Source organism: Malurus melanocephalus, unplaced genomic scaffold (genome assembly GCF_030028575.1).
Source record: "Malurus melanocephalus ecotype Western Australia unplaced genomic scaffold, MMel_1.1 scaffold_23, whole genome shotgun sequence".
NCBI lineage: Eukaryota > Metazoa > Chordata > Aves > Passeriformes > Maluridae > Malurus > Malurus melanocephalus.
In genome coordinates, this window is record NW_026623255.1 from 2,980,595 (window position 1) to 2,998,270 (window position 17,676).

A 17,676-nucleotide genomic window follows, 5' to 3' on the forward strand; every position below is an offset into this window, starting at 1 on the left:
GTGGTGTCTACAGGAGTACACAACATGAGCTTTTAGTGGTATTTTASTGTAAATCAGACACTGACCTCTGAAGCACAGCTGTCCAGCTAACCTGGAGCCAGCTGATGATGGTGTAAGTACCATTTAGATACATACAGATCATTTATGTGTTCCTTGCAAGCTACTAAAGGTAAATAGGTACAAAAATCAGCAGCCACTCCATGCAATACAATGTGCTTATTGATTATAATTCAAATATAGATTTCATTCCGTGCAGTTATGCCAGTTTTTGCAAATACATTTCTCTATCCATCCCTTTGAGTTAGTAAATGTTCCTCAAGATGTGGCTTGTGTGACTTGTGCTTTTCCATTGTTCAAGAGATAAGGTACTAACGAGGAAGTCCTGACCTTGCTGAAGTCAGTGATAAAGACTATTCTCTCCACTGGGGTCAGAATTTCACCTGGGTGTTTATTTTGATTTCTGAAGGTCACCTTTGACAGCAGTGAATTGACGCAGTAGGTTTTGAGGCTATCAAAACAGCGACTTGGAGAAGGAGCTACTTAACTACTGGATAATAACCTTCCCAAATAACGCCCTGTGTGCCACAGCTTTTTGTGGAAGATTTAGCTGTAGATATTTCCTGTCAAGCAGCATTCTTAACAATATTTTTTTTTAAAAAATTACCAAAAACTTATKAAAGAACTAAAGGCTGCTGTTTGAGAAAAGTGTATTCTCTAATTTTTAAAGCATGCTCATTTTCACAGGCTAGCAAATGATTTTCTCTTTTTCCCTTAAAAAAAAATAAATAAAAGACTGTTATAAGACTAAGGGTAATCCCCAGTGGGCTTGACATTTTTCCAGAAGAAATTAAGAGCAGAATTCATCAAACATTAATGTTAAGAAGTCAGAAATTCTGGAATGTTTGTCCAAAGTCCCAAGACCCTGAGCAAACACTGTCATCCTGCTGGGCTCCAGCCGAAAATCAGAGCCAAAATAAACAGAGGCAGAAACTCCATCTGACTGATCCTGTGGAAACAGCTGTAACCACTTAGGTGGAAAACCACCTCAAATTCTTCTCCCAGAAAACACTGATGACATGGGAGATGGCAAGCAGGAAAGCCCTGTCAGGGTCTCTCTTCAACTGTGGTCAGGAAAATATTTTCTTTTTCCACAACTGTAAATAGAAGGGTTCAACCTTGGTCACAATATAATGCAACCACATAAAAGTTAAATGCCTTCTTTTTCTTGTATTTTTCTCTTGTGTATTTCTTAGTATTTGATCTTAGGATCCCTTCTGCAAATGTCCTATCTCCAAAAAAAGCTTTTCTTCCATGTGAAGCTCATGCTTGTACCCAAAAGTGTAATATGATGAGGCTCTAGTGTTTGTGTTCAGATTGTGATTTACAAAGTTGTCTGAGACATACTCACTTCTTGATGTGCTGAAATGAAGCCAGCATTCAGACTAAACACCTTCTGTTCAGCCTTTTTCTTATTATTCTCTTTAGAGGGCTTTTGTGAGTGTTATTTGGCAGTGAAAAGAGGAAGCATGTTGGAAGAAACAGCAAACAAACAAATCTTAAGGAGAAAGAACTCCAGTTTGGGTCGTCCAAGCTGCACGTGTCTTCCCTAGGGAATCTGACAGGTAGAGGAAACTCAAAGAGAGTATGAAATTGAGGGATGCCTAACAAGAAAAGAAAACTGGATCCCTGCCTCTGTGTTTAATGTGAAATAATGCTTAAGCATACTGGATCTTTAAGGTGGAATGGAGAGCATTGCAGGAACACAGTCTGCTTTCAAATTTTATTCACTTTGCCAAAGGCAATAATTCTAGATTCTGCATTTTTATAGGAAGGCAGTGTTCATTTTCCTGAGATTTTCACTCTGGTCCGGGAATTCTGTTTGGTTTTAGCCCATCAGCAGGCTTAGCACAAACACATAGATGGTAACACTTTTTGTTGTTGTTAGCAAGGAAAAATCATTACCATTTCTTGTCCTCTGTGTCTTCTCACATTTGTCAAGTCTGTGACTTACCTGCCTAACTGCAATTCATTTCAGCTGGTTTTCCTGGATGTCAGCTAAGAGCATTTTATTTTCATTCTTTCTGATTGAGTCAATGTACAACAGTGGCATTGGTTTTCCTCGCAAGATGCAGTTTCGGGGAAGAGTTTTGTGTTAAAAATAAATGGCCTCTTACAAGCTTCTGCAAAATTAAATAAGAGCTATAACAGGCCTAAAAATTGTAACATTTCTTTATTTTTGACAAATCAGACTACACAGCTTTTCCCATCATTATGGCATAGCATACTGTGAGCTACTTTCCTTTYCCCCAAGTGTTCCCCTTGCCTCCTCATCATTCTTTATGCTCACAGATTCTGCTCATTCTTGCAGTGAATCCCCATATAAAATAGCTAGGGACTGTTTACATAACAACTTGAAGTAGTTTTGAGTACATCTTTCAGAACAGGTGCAATTATGTGCAACACAGACACTCTTAAGGGTGTTTCCCAAGAAGCAGAGATCCTTCAGGGGTGTAGGTGCTTGGGATATATGTAAAGGAATATATTGCTTGAAATCCTCCTTTAGTCTTTGGTAGGAGCAACTTACATTTTGCTGCTTATAGAAGGCATAAAGCAGAGAAATCATCTGCAAAATAAAGGCTGACACAGGTATTTGCTTTTACTTTTAATACTTTTAATGCAAGGCTTTTACATGGGCACACCATTACTAAGTGAATTGAAGTTTCTGTGTTTCTAAATGTCAGAGTTAGCACATGTAGAAGGTATGAGCTGAGGAAATGCACAGTGGTCAGAGAAAAGCAACTCTTTACTTCCTAGGTCTGAAATCACTCCAGCTGGGAAGGAGTGAGTATAAGAGCAAAACCAGTGTGGCAATGGAGACAGAAGGGTGGTGGTTTGGAAAAGAAGTCCAGAGAAACCCTATGACTAACTCACTRATGCTACCTTGACTGCTGCTGCCAAGATGATGTAAGCTGAAATGACAGAAAGAAGATTCCATTATTATTATATGTATCCTTTTTCCACAGCTGCAGCTGGATGAGAGCCTGTGAGCCCAGAGAGGYTCCCTTCCCTTTAATGACAACATAACAAGAACATCTGCTGCAGCTGTGAAGGTCAGAAAAGTAAGGTCTGTGGCGGGATGTACCCCAGATGACACCTCTCTTTGAGCAGACAGGTCCCTGGATTCAGATCCCATAAAGGCATGTGATCTTTCTGTGAGCCTCGGAGGAGGGGAGCAAATGTGATCTAAGAGTTTTGCAACAACCAGGTTGTGTTCAGGCCTCCTCAGTAGGGCAGGGAGGAGCGTGGTGGAAATGACTGTCTGCCTCTAGCCAACTCTTTACCACTTTTTAATATTCTCAACACCTACGGTAGCAGATCACAGCAGCCAGTGGGTGAACACAAGATTGATACAGAAGTGCCTGGGAATTTCTTGCAAGTYAGATTTGGGCAAAGTTGAGCAGCCAAGCTAGCTGCAGCGAATTCAGCAAGCATGTAAACAAAGAAAATAATGGAAGTTTGCTTTAGTGTTTGGTTTTGTCTCTTCAAGCAAGACTGCATCCAGAAATGCTGGAGGAGAAAATCTGGCTAAAAGGCAAATCTGTCTAATCACATTGTCATTTGTGCTGCAGCTCACTCTGTGATGCCTCAGTTCTTCCTGTGGTCTGAAAGCAGTTCTCCAAGGATCATGGTCCAGTCTAAGTCAATCTGTTCCCTAATAGTTTCTTTGGCACTCATCACAGCCCACGAACATGAAGAGCATCTGTCCAGAGATTAGTATGACTGGAGGAGCAGCTGTGCAGTTCCTCTGTCTGTATGCTTAATGACCTCCTAGGAGGGTTTGGGGTTCAAAATGGTAAAGATTTTGGAGTGTGGCCTTTAGAAAAGCCTTAAAAAGAGCTACAAGCATTGGATAAACAGTGTGAATATCTATTGTTGTTTTCAGCAAAACACTTTTTCAATAAAAAAATCSTTCCATCTTTTGAAATGCATTAAACTGGCTAAATATAAAATTCAGATTATATTGCACTGAAACTGACAAACCCTTTGTTGTTATCCATTATGTCTTCACAAAAAACTTACGAGCCATGGTGAATTCCCATTGCCCCTGTTCAGAAAAGGGTGAACCCCCTTTCATCCTTTGCACTTGTCTAATATTCTGAAACACACATCTRTCATGTACCACTGTTGATCAGACCGTCAAAGTCCTCTAGGCCCCACCACCATGAACTGACTACTCTGGCTGCTTCAGGTGATTGTTTGTCCAATAGCAAGGCTTTTCCTCTYGTGTTACATATCTGCAATAATGGCTAAAAATGTTACTGTTAATTAATCCTGAGCCAGATGGTTGGTCTATATGATATAACTGGAGCTCAAGCCAGCTTGTAGTAGACTATTGCCCACATCATGGAAAACAAACAAATAAATCTATAAACACAGGGTGATATCATCCTTGTTGGAAACCACAGCGAGGATGCCAAAGGCAAAATAATTGGGAGTGATGAAATATTTGCTCATCACTGCATAGAAGGATGTAGAGAGTCTGTGGAGTTAACATAAGGATGGTGGTGGTTTTCTCTGAACAGAAGATGGATGAAGAAATATAAGCCTGTCAGCTCAATACTGTTCGTCAGCATGAAATTTCCTATTAGAAGAAAACAACAAATTAATCTTTAATTTTCATAAAGGCAAGAGCCTTTTGGTTTTGCCAAGCCATCTGCTCCAGTCCCCTGCTACAAGGACTGWGCTGGTAACACACAGCCCTGAGGGTGAGATCCTAATCATTAAAAACACAAGATGTGCCAGGAGCCTCTTCAAAAACCTGACTCTTGGTATTCTGTGTATTAACCTCCCCAAGCCGTCCAGAGATTTGTTGATTGGCTTTTGTGAGGTACTCACCTAGTGTGAGTGGGCGTGATGCCATGGTAGCAGGTGGACTAGGGCATAAATTTACCAGTGGACATGTGGGGTTGTGAAAACTGAGGGCTGTGTTTCCATGCAGGACTGTTGATTTATTCTTTGTGAAAAATCTCCACACAGGATAAAGTACRAGTTACATTAGCCCTGCTCCTTCCTGAAGTTAGAATGATTCATGTCATTTACATAAAAATCTACAAAGCAAAGATTTTTTAAAATTATTTTTCTCTGAATGAATGTGTTTTATAATGATCTTTTCTCTTTAATGGACATGAATGGTTTGTTGTCTGGTCATTTGCTTTTTTTAAGCTAATGWATTTATTATTTTTTACCTCATTATTGTTCATTTTCACCTAGAATTAAAATAAAGTTTTAGGCTAAAAGGAGAAATGTCAGATAGAAGCAATTTGTTCAAAACATATTATCCTGAAAAGGATAATATAAATAAAACTCCATTTCTCATGGAGTCTATTCAGGACAGAAGGCAGTGTTAGGTAATTAAGCACCAACATCTACTGCAAGAGAGAAAAAGAAGGGGGAATTCTGGTGTCCTTGAACAAAGTTGTTGAATTTAAAGAAGGAGAGAAAATGTCAAAAGAAGAGTTCGTACACTAACTCCAACTAGTACATCACCTTCTGCAGGCCTGGCTTACCAGTTGGCAATGGTGGGCACCCATATGCATTTTGAAATACAKGAAACACATAATACCTCAGGCCTGGTTTTATCTTGAAGAAAGATTAGAGTTGCCACCTGCTGTTTTCCTAGTAACCTTCCAGTTATGTTGTTTATCCCAGGACAGAAACCTGCCTTTAAGGTACACCTCGATCTGTGGGTATCTGCATATTCATGGAGGAGGGGAGGTGGTGTTGATGCCTTAGGATTTTTTGCTTCTGTATTTTCAAGTATCTGTATTCTTGTACTTCTCTAGTATACAGCACAAAATCTACTGCTCTCACACCTTTAGACAAAACATTTCCTCTCTGGGCCTAAAATCCAAGGACCCTTTGATGCCTCAGGGCCCCAAAATATGTAAACAAAAGTGAATTGCGGGGAGCAAGCTTGGGCTGGTTGACATAATCACCTGAAGGTGTCATTGGAGAATTAGGGCCCAATATGTTAATAAGACACACCTTATAAAAGGGAAGATTTTGTGACTCGGTGTCCATTTTAATAGCCTCAGGAGGACACTTTGTCTGCCCTTTATGTACCTGTAGACCTGTATTAAATTTGTCTGCTTTTATTCTCTTAACTTTGTCTGGCCTCCGTTTCAGGTGAGCCTTGTTTGAGGCATCAGTTTATCCTACACATGCGGTAGAGTCCATGAWCTTTTGGATGCCAGAAATTATTGGAATGGCGATCCTCCCACCTTGCTGGTGAGGTTGGTCCCATGAGCCTTCATGGACACAAGCCATGGAGAAGCTCATGACCCAYGGAGAATGTGGGCTCCCACCTATGCTCTTAACTGCAGTTACACACTACCCTACAAATGAAGAGGAAAAGGAGCCAGAAGCAGCTTTCCCCTCTGCTAGCCAAATCCTTTAAMTTTTAAAATAGTTTTGGTTTCCTTCTTTGCTCATTTTCCTTCCAMGTGAAAAATTTCTGCTGTTGCTGGCTTCAGGAGACCAAGTATCCTGGCAGGATTGCCCAGGGCCCAGGGATCTTTCTGCTTTCCCGGTCTGCTGGCTCACACTCGTGAGAGTAAATAGAACTTCAGTGTGATTCCACATTTCCCGGCCCAGTGCTCCCACTAGCACCTGGTTTTGTGAAAGGTTTCCCTCTCTAGCAAGTAGAAACCAGTTTCCATGTGCTCCTTGGCATTAATGAACACCTGAAGCTGATGACTCCTCAGATTTTCTGGCGAGGAGAGGAAGTGTTTAAGGAGTTCAAGCAGCAGGGAGGTTAGCAGGTTCATGGTACCTGGCCTGAAGCCTTGTCCTCAAAAGACAAACCACCATACAGCTTTTTTTCTTTTTACAGGGCTGTGTGGATAACTGTGATCCTTCCTGTCCATGGGGGAGCTGCCTGTAGCTCATCTGCCTGTGCTTTGAGCTGACTTGGCCTTGAATGAAGGTGCTTGAGACTCACCTGCGATGTGGAGCTCCGATGGGTTTGCATGTTTGCAGTAGGTGTTTGAAGGTGTGGTATTTCAGTGAAGAACTGATGCTAGAGCAATGTCAGTCTGCTCCATGTGTCCCACCCTTTATGGGATGGCACCACTTGCCAAGACAAGGACATTTAAGGCATCACTCTGGGTTTCTTAAACTAGCACACAGGGCAGCAGTGGCTCAGTCATATCACAGAATCTGCCTAATAACATCCAGTGCAATACCACGAGACTCTGGGCAGGAGCATGGTGTTGAGACATTACTAGTTTGTCAGATTCTTGTAGTAGCAGAAACTTTTTTCTGGAATTTGACACAATTAGGTTTTGCAGAAGATCAAGGTGAACAGAACACTGCTTGCTGACTCTGGCTTGTCATTTCAAACCAATTTTAGAGGAGGGGATTTTTTCCTTAGTTGATGATATTACTAAAGAGAACTACTTCTACCAAGCCATCAGCCATTTTTCCCAGTTATTAAGTATCTGGAAAAGAATCACAAATTTCACAAGCTTTGATACCAGTACAAGAAAACTGCCATGCTGGGTTTGAATCCAAAGGAGAACTGATGGTATTTTCAAGTGACAGAAAGACAATGTCTGTCAAAACAGCTTCTTGAAGTGGTTAAGGAGTATTTTTCAGGGGAGATCATTTCCATATACCTAAAGAACATAAACAAAAAACCTTTAAAAATAGCAATTGTCTGCAACATCCTTAACATATGTCTAAGTGGTAGAGGAAACATATGAGATCTTGCAGCAGTAAACCATTGAGTTCTGTTTTTCCCCTTTTTCTTTTTTTCCATACAACGTCAGTAGCATTTTAACATGTCTTTTGAATTGTTACCCTRTTTTGTCTGAAACCACCTGCATCATAGAAGCATTCATTCTTTACACTTAAGGAACATTTTATTTTTATATGAATTACAACAGATGTGCACATATTTGTATCCTAAAATTAATGCAGCTATGGCAGAATTGAAACCATCTGCAAAATAGACTTTTAAAAAATACTGATGTGGGCAAAACCCCATTTCTTGCAAAGTGTGTTTATTCATTGACACTGAATGTCTAAAATCTACTGAACTTCTATTTGCTCATATTGTATCTGGAGAKATGCTATTCCAGTCATATATGTTAAACAGAAGCCCAAAAATAATTTTTGTTCCAGGACTATAAACCCTCTAAAAATATTGTTTAAGAATAGAAAGCATGACAGCCCTCACCTATAGCATTACAAATGTGGTGCTGTAATGTCCTTATCATCTCTTCAAAAGGTATGTCACATAAATATGTCAGAATACTTGTCATGTTGTGAACACTTGCAAGTAGCAATTGGAGCAAATTTGCATAAACATATTAGAAGTAAAAAAGCATATGCCTAGAGACCAAAATAGCACAAGAAGGAAAGCAGCCAATTGAAAGAATAAAATTGCACATGCATTCAGGTTGTCTCTATTTCTTTAATTTCATTTTCAGAAACTCTCTCTGAGTGAGCCTTGCCTAGTTGCATGCAAAGTATTGGTTGCTCTCAATGACTATTTTGATAAGCCAAAGGTAAAATGACTTTTTTTCCCATCTCTATTTGCAAATATATGTAAAGAACGTACTTGTGGATATTTTTCTTGTGTAAATATACTTAAATGTTAAGTATATTGAAGTTATGGTATAAAGGTCTTCCATAAATGCTGCTTGTAGAGTTTTTGAATCACAAAGATCCACATAGATACCTCGGGGACCTTCAGGTAATTATCTGAAGCACTGTGCTCAGTTCTGGGSYACCCAGGATAAGAAGGATATGGAACTTTTGGAGGATTGGCTTGGGGATGAAGGCTTTGTCTTGGTGAGGCTCAAAACACTGACAATTTGCAAAGAGAGGCTCCAGATTAATTTTAATAAATACCCTGAACAGCAGCACTCCATCCAGCCAGTCTATAGAGCAGAACCTTGTGCCACTGAGCACAGTTTGCCCAGAGGAAAGCTCTGCTGTGGTCGTGCAACCATTTGGGAATGCACGTGCCCCTATCACACAAAATCAAAGTCCATTGGGTGTCTCAATCAAAAATCTGCTCCAATCACAGAGCTCTCTGATAGAAGTCTTAAAACAAAGGGGATATAATGGTCATATTTGAAGGAATACGTAAATAAGAGGACAAAAAGACAGTAGAGGTAAGATAGGGTTACAGAGGAAGGGAAGAATATGAAGGAAAATTGCAGCCAAAATCCCAAATAGTTTGGCATAATCATAACTGGTTTAGACCCTTATGGCTTCCCTGGCACTAACTAGAACCTTTTGGAAAAGGAAAATCTACTCACATGGTTTTTTTTCTGTGCTGTCCAAGTGAACATGTAGCAGTTGGAAACTATTTAAAAGCTATTTCTTATTACTTCTCAGAATGTACAAAGAAAGAAATATRTGGAGAAACAGAGTTGGTGTTGTAAAATCCAATGAGTAGATTAAGAGATTTTCAATTTGGAGAGAGACCACTTGGGCTTTAAAAAGCCTTGTTAGCATCTTCCAGGTTCACTGCCCCTGCTGCTGACCCTGGGGGAAAAGAGATTTCCAAGATTGCCAAGTAACATAATTTGTGATTGATACTCACTCACTGATATTTAAACGTATTTTAGGAGATTCAATTACGTKGAATAAAAGGATGCTGTTACACAGAGCTGCCTACTTCCAAGAGAGCCGAGTGCTCTCCCATTTATCCTCATGTTTGGCATTTTTCTGGTTCCTTAAAGGCAGGTTTTTCCCCTCCTCCTGTTGTTTCCCCTTCAACCTCCAATTTGGATGCACAGTGTCACATGCAGTGTGTATACGTGTGCTTGTATCATATACATTTCCTTAATGCCCTCACAATTTGTAGGAAAGAGTTTCCACAAAAGGAAAGTGCTCTGGGACTGGTGATGTGACACATGAAACAGCAATCTCTGTAGGAACATAGGAAGGCAATGAAAGTTTGGAAAAAACTTTCCGATTTTAATTTGTGTTAAAGTCAGGGGTTTCCAGACCAGACTGTTTTACTGCAGATCAGGTTATACCACTAGCCTGCTCCCTTTTATTAATTAATTTTATTAATTTAATCTTTCTTTGGCTGTGCTGAATGGAAAAGCCTCCCAGTCGCCAGTGGTTAGGAGTTAACACGACAACTGAGGAGAGCTCACATACTTTAAGAATTTTATTCAAAAATTCCATTAAAAATGGAGCAGCTTTGCAGGGCAATTCTTACACCCAAGACCCATATTTATCTTCATCTACACAGGTGCAGCCTACCTCACTTGAACTTTTCTCACAAAAATTGTGTTAAGAATGTCCCATTAAAAAAAAGAAATTAAAAGTTGTAAGTTAGAAGAAAATTAATGCTGGATCCTATTTAGTTAATTTTGTCCTGTATTCTCTCTAAACTCTGCATGTTCTAAGTGCAGCACTAGGGAACTCACCAGGCAAAGAGGAAAATAATGAAGATTATTTCCTTAGTTCCTTTATGCCTTGATTTAGATGAACCTGTTTCGTGAAATTCTTTACATACATACATACATACATACATACACACAGGTGAATACACACTCATACAAAAAAAAATCTACCTGGTGATGTTCTGAGATTGATATGAGTTCTCCAAATCACTTTCCCTTGCAATGTAATATCAAACAGATTTGAAATTGAGACTGCTGTGATAGAGCATAAATGACAGAGAGAGGATTATGATACAAACCACCATATGCCACTCAAGTTCCTAAAGTAAAAGTACATATTTTTGAACAGGGATGTTTTACCTCACAAACTTACACTCCTCTTTCCAATTACCATGGCCTGTTCATTATTTTTGAAGGAAAAGCATGGCTTTAATTATCTCAGATTAGAGCAAGGATGATTCTAAAGAGCTAAAAAMCAGATTAAAATAAAATGTTAGTGGTAGAGAAAAAAATTCCTATTTTTATAACCTATTTTTATCTAGCATATGATTTTTCTTATCTTTGCTTTTCTGATTCTTTTCCCCACTCCACCAGGTGTGAGTGAGAGAGCATCTGTGTGGAGCTTAGGTGCCATCTGGGATTAAATCATGGCATATAGTAACATATTTGGGTTTTCTGGTTGTCTCAACATACTGAACACTGTAAAGGTATATGGTAAAAACAATGCTATAAAAAGAGCTTGCAGTAGGAAGGTCAGAGATCAAGAATTTACTCTGATTTGTAATGGGTTTTCTGCCYTGAACCTCACAGCTTGGGTGAAATTTTGCCTATTGGCTTCTGGATTGAACTGGTCTTCACCAAACACAGCACGTGAGTGCAGCATTCAGAATGACACAGGATCAGACCTGGTATCAGCCAAGGTGTTATCATGGTAATGGACATTCACCTTTTGTGTCATCTGAAGTACCRGGATCATTTATGTGTCTCATCGCCTCAGTGCCTTAGTACCCATGAATGATGTCATTAAAGACTTCATAACAAAGGTAAATAACCTTGATTTTACACTTTCTAAGGTTGGGCAAACGTTAGGGAGTCTTTTACCCTGCATTTTTCCATAGTGTAACAGTTGAGATTCCTTTTCATTTAGCTGTTTTTCTTCAGTGAAAGAGGGTCTGCTTGCACTCCCTCTGTGAGAAGGCTTGTGAGGGCATGGGGCAGGTGGCTGCAGCTCATATTTCTCCCAAAATTTCTGGGGACTTGCATCAAAGAGCCAAATTGACCACCAAGGGGAGACCCAAGCATGTTGACCACACCTGTGGGAGAGAAACAGCACCCACAGTAAAGGAGAACAGAGGGAAGGCATGAATAAAGACAAACATCACACTTATCTACTGCAAACAGGATCCAAGAAACTGCAAGGTGATCAGCAGCTCAGTCCCTGGGAAGATTATGAAGCAACTCTCCCTGAAGTAATTTCCAGGCACACAAAGGACTGGCTCAGGTGGTAACTGGGAACAGGCAGCATGGATTTACCAAGGGCAAGTCACTCCTAACCCAGCTGGTGTGACATGAATGGCTGTGTAGATAAGGGGAAAACAGCGACATAAGGGAAAAAGGGAGCTACTGTGAGGGTGTCTGAACTAGAACGTGTTTTCCAGAACTGGGGTACTCTTTCCTTTCTGGAGACAAAACTGAAATGGATACAACCACAGGAAACCTGCTCTAACTGTCCCTGCCTTGAGTGTGGAGTTGAACTAGAGATATCCAGAGGGTTAAATGTTTCTGTGGTCCTGTAACAAAGGGAAGGCCATGATCCCAGAGAACTTCTAGTGCTTTGTGAAAACAATTAGGACTCCAAGTTTTAAATGCCAGAGGCTACCAGGATGCAGTGTGCTAAGATACATGGCAAACTGTTCTGCATACTTACTGTGTGATGGCTCAAATGTACTCAGTGTTTTCCAATGGTCCCATCGATAATAAGTGAAAAAAAACCCCTATTTTCAAACACTAATTTTTTTTCTATGTCTGGTTTTCCTGACAAGATGACTAGATAAATCTGTAAAAAAAAAAAAAAAAATAAAAAAAAAAAAAAAAAAAAAAACAACAAAAAAAAACCAAACAAAAAAAAAAAAAAAAAAATTAAACCAGTTGCATACCTTTTGACTGACAATGGTCTTGGAATGTAGTCACTGACCTGCTGGTATGTGTCCTGAATATATGGTCAGAAAATCAGAACAGTTAGAATAAGATGTGTTGATTTTGGATCTAAGCCTCATTTTGTATATTTTTATTTAATCAAATCTAACTAAACTTTAGACAAATGGGGAAGCAATCTCCCCACCCATTTTCTGACAGAATCAACTGTGACATCCTATTCTATGATTTATTTTTTRTACTTCAAACTGTATAGACAATGAGATTTTTTTATTACTTGTTTTATCTTACACATAAATTTCCGTATCTCTATTCTAACAGCTAACCAGGCGTATACAATTGTTTCAAGAACTGCAATATAAAATTATAAATATTAACCTCAAGAAACTGCTTTCTTGAGTTGAAAGAAAAACTTTCCCAAACTCTATCCGTGAGATGGAAAAGTTTTGAGAAAAGACAACCTAATACAATTATTTTATTACTTTTATAATCTGTTAACATTTTTTGGTATATTTAGACACCTATAAACTSTTACCAAACAGCAAGGATTTTTTTCTCAGAGAAAGAAAAAATTACCTAAACCTAGCATTTTGCTGTATCATTTTTAAAATGCTTGATAACTTCAACTCAAATTTGCCAAATCCCTTCAGGTGGGAAGAACAGGATTATTTTATTTTCTGTCTATTCAATTTTGTGCCGTATTCTCATTCCTATGTCATACAAGTCTGTTTAAAACCATCTGCCARGATTCCCAAACAGTAACTCAAGTGTCACACTTAAGTCACTAGGTGACATGGAACGTTCAGGCTGTTTTTTACTAGACTGTTCAAAAAGTGTCCAGATTTAACTCTTACTCTCTACGCAGGAGACTCACTCAAAGTCTTGTGCTCAATAACAGCTGAAGGATTTCATATGGAACAGCAGTTGTAGCAAATGATCTCACAGTTAAATGAACAAGCTGCTGCCTTGGAAGCTGAGAGCTACGGTCTTAAGCTCCTTCAGGTACATGGGGAACAGGGGGCTTTAGACACTTCCTACAGCATAAGAGTTTGCAAATTCAACCCTTTGATTCCTCTTCTTCCTTTACAGCAATTTTAATGTTTAATCCCACTAAAAAACATTTACTCAATCTGTATTTTCAGATTCTTAAAACTCTACCTATAAGAAAACACCAGTGTCAGAAATGTAATCCTGTGGGATCTGATGCAACTAAAATAACCTTTTTGCTAAACATAGCAATCATTAAAAAGAGCCTTGGAAAACAGATGTGTTATTAGTCTTGAATGGAAAACACTATATACTCATCACCATACATTCTTTAGCTTAGGATGGAAAATAAAACACACCAGTCTACAGAAGTTCCTATTTAAAGATTCATTGTGCTTCTGGCAAAYGTCAACAATCATGATGGGAGAGAGGAAAATGTAGGTGATCATAAAGGGAAAATTTGGCTGTCAGTTTGTATTGAGAATTTCCCTGTGGGGAAGAGAGGGGGAAGGYGAGGTAGGGAAGGTGAGATTTTACCTGCTCTCTACGAAGTCATTCTTTTAATTTGAGAAGTCCTCACGAAAAGGTCGACTTTCTGAGATTTCTGAACTATAGTAAGTGTTTTTTGTTCCACATAATCCTACAACTACAGATTAAATCAATGTGCGCAGTTGGTAGCGACACTTTTTTTAACAGCAGTGAAATAAARTGACTGGTTCCATGACAAAAATATCCTTTTAATTGTCCAGTCTGGGCAATGACCCAAGGTAAAAACAAGCAGGCTAAATGGCCCATTGCCAGATCTCTCAAGAAACAATTATAATATTGTTCTTCTATTCCTTGTGTTGGCTGAGTTCCCATTTCTTAATCTGTCTGGAAGGGCTGACATTATTATTTCTCTCTATTTGCTTTTTAAAAAGTGTTTTTTTAGAGTTTATCTTTTTGTCTATCTCTCAGCCTCTTTCTCACACGTTTCTGCTTTGCTACTGAATTTTCTCATCTATTCAATTTCTGTGGTTGGTTTGTTTGTTTGTTTATATTGTTTTGGTGGGGCTTTTTTTGTGTTTTGATTTTTTTTCCTTGGGATTGCTTGCTAGAGTTAATTGTGAGATTAGCTTAATTCTGTCTGTTTTCATTCACTTCTCTAATTTACCGAGGGCAGGATCATGCTATCAAACACTGCAAAAGAAGTCAATCGTACCTTTAGAGAAGGGAAGTGTACAAAAGAGTCCCATTCTTCATGAAAAAAGGAAGGCATCAAAAGAAGGATTACCACAGATAGCATGTATTGGTGAAGTGGCATGAAGGCAGTAAGCTCAAGAGAGGGATCCAAAAATGGAATTCACGCTTAGCACAGAAATCAGTGCTGAGGGGAGCACACAACTATTGATATTACACTGCAGAAGCCATCTGGACCACACAGAATATCCATCTTTGTGCTTCCTTATGGCCTGGATGAGGCACTTGAATGGAAAAGTCATGTTCTTGACTCTGATGAAAGCAAGAGTGGAGAAACAAGGTTTTCAGACAAGCTGATGTCAGAGGACATTGCCACTGTCATTGCTGGTGTGTTTTGTTGCTTCCATTCATAGAGGCAAATTAAAACTGAGAAATTTGAAAGCCATTTCAAAAGTATGTACATTGATCCTCCCTGAAAGGTGAACCAGGATGCTGTTATAGCAGTCTGGATATGTGGCACCTCTGAAATTGCTTTAATAGTAAACTTATTGCACCTCTGCAATAGGTGCAATATGCAGCAGAGTCCTCCTGACTGTTGCTTGTGACTTGAAAGGAGAAGAAATTGGCATTAAGAAATTAAGAGTAATAAATGGGTAGGAAAGAGACTATAGTTTCATTTTGAGACGAGAGTGGATAGAAAGGAAAGCTGGTTTTGGTCCAGAGAACAGAAGTTTGTCACCCTTGCTTCACCCGTTCTTTCTCAGGGGTAGACCTTGCTGGGGAGGAATTCTAAAAGAAAGGTCACTGAGCAGTTAAGAATGAAAAATGCATTTAAACATAAAGTTTACCTGATTTTGTTTAGTTTGTTTCTCTGTGACCCTATCTCATAATTTTCAGTTGAGATCTTCACTTCTTTTTTTTTTTTTTTTTTTTTTTNTTTTTTTTTTTTTTTTTTTTTTTTTTTTTTTCCTCAGGAAACCAACACATTTTCTCCATTAAGCTGTCTGATATTAAAAATGAACCCAGAAGTAGCTGCCAATCCAGGGCACATACATCTCTAGTAGCAGTGAATCTAATTAAAATGATGCATTAAAACAATCACAAGGGACAACTGTAACACAACACACATTTARGAAGGCTGGTAGCCAGGTGAGCCTTCAAGCACTTTGGGTAGCTCGAGAGCTGAGATTAGACTGCCAGGCACCAACTTCTAAAGAAAAGGCTCTCCTGGACTGCATCAGCCAGCAAAGCTCAGGCAGCAGAGACACAGCCCTGGGTCATGCCCAAGCTGTCATGTACRCACACTCAAAGCTTGGCACCACAGAATCACAGAATTGTTTAGGATGGAAGGAACCTCAGAGACCATCTGGTTCCAATCCCTCTGCTGGGCAGGAGCATCTTCTATTAGACCAGGTTTCTCAAAGACTCAACTAGTCTGACCTTGAGCACATCTAGGGATGGGGCAACGACAGCTTCTGTGGGCAACCTGTTCCAGTTTCTCGCCACCCTCACAGTAGACAATGTCATCCTTTTAATTTTTTTATATATTGACAAGTTCTTTTGAGATCTGGAACTTTAGTCCTGAAAAATTGGTGTATAAAAGCACATTTTTTGGCAGAAGAGCTCAGAAAATGTACAGAGGGAAGGAAACATTGATCCAAAATGGACTGGAGGAACACTGACCATTCCCTCCTGAAGGGTAWCACTGAAGAAGCACAATAGTAGGARCAGTGGCCCACTAAACACACAAAGCTAAACTGAAGAAATTGAACAGACCTCTTGCTCCCTTCTACAATCTCAGAGGCACTTTTGAGGCTCAGGGRAAAGCAAGCACAGATCCACTCAGACACAGAGCTCTTCCTCCCATGTGTACTGATCAAAGAGAGAGCCGCATCACCCACAGCCACAGTAAAACATTCATTTTTATCCGTAGCCCTTTGTTGGCAGAAAGTCATCAGAACTATTGCATTTCAACAGTAACAGAGTTAGAATTTATTATTGTTATCATTCTTAATGTAAAGCAATTGTCCTTGCAGGGTGAAATTTAAAGATAACAAGCTGGAACCACGCATGGCTTTATTAACATAGTGAACTGAATTCCTCTCCCCCTTCCAAACACAAACCCATGCTGGGCCTGTGAAATGAAAGCTGTCTTTAATGAAACAAGGAAATTRCATGACTGAATGAATGGAGCTGCCTAACAGACCCATGTCTGGTAACYGAAGAAACTCTTGCTGAGAGAAATGGACTGTGAATATTCATTACAAAAACACCGAYTAAGAGATAAAGGACAACAATCTGACCCATAAACAAATGTTGCTTAAGATCTGTCCTCTATCAGCTTTGTGTCCTCACATATATTTCTCTTGAAAGAAATATTGGAGTCATCTAAAGAGCTTTCTCACAGCCTGCTGGCCATTTCAGCAAGGGTCGTTTTTAATTGGAAAAAAWTAAATAAAATAAAAGTTAAGTACATATTTTTGTGATTTTGGAGGCTACTTTTAATTACTGGGAGAATATATACTTATCARCATCTCAGACATGAAAGTACTATATTTTGTTTGGTCACATTACAGATTTGCTTCTATTTTTTTCCCATTCATCCTTTCTTTAGGGCTGTCTTGAAAAGTTAGTTTCAGTATGGGCAGCTGTACAAAACCACTGTATTCAGTACCCTCTTTTTACAGAAGAAGGGCAGATCTCTGGTGGTTATGTAAGCAAGGACACCATTGGATCCTGTACTGTAGTCACCCATCCCACTCAGCAAATCAAAGTCTCATTTTTTTTTGTTTTTTGTTTTAATGGTCAGCTTATTTTTTTGTTTTTTGTTTTTTTTTTTTTTGTTTTTTTTTTTTTTTTTTTTTTTTTTTTTTTTTTTTCCCCTTTTTTTTTTTTTGTCATGACTGTAATACACTGACGTTATAAA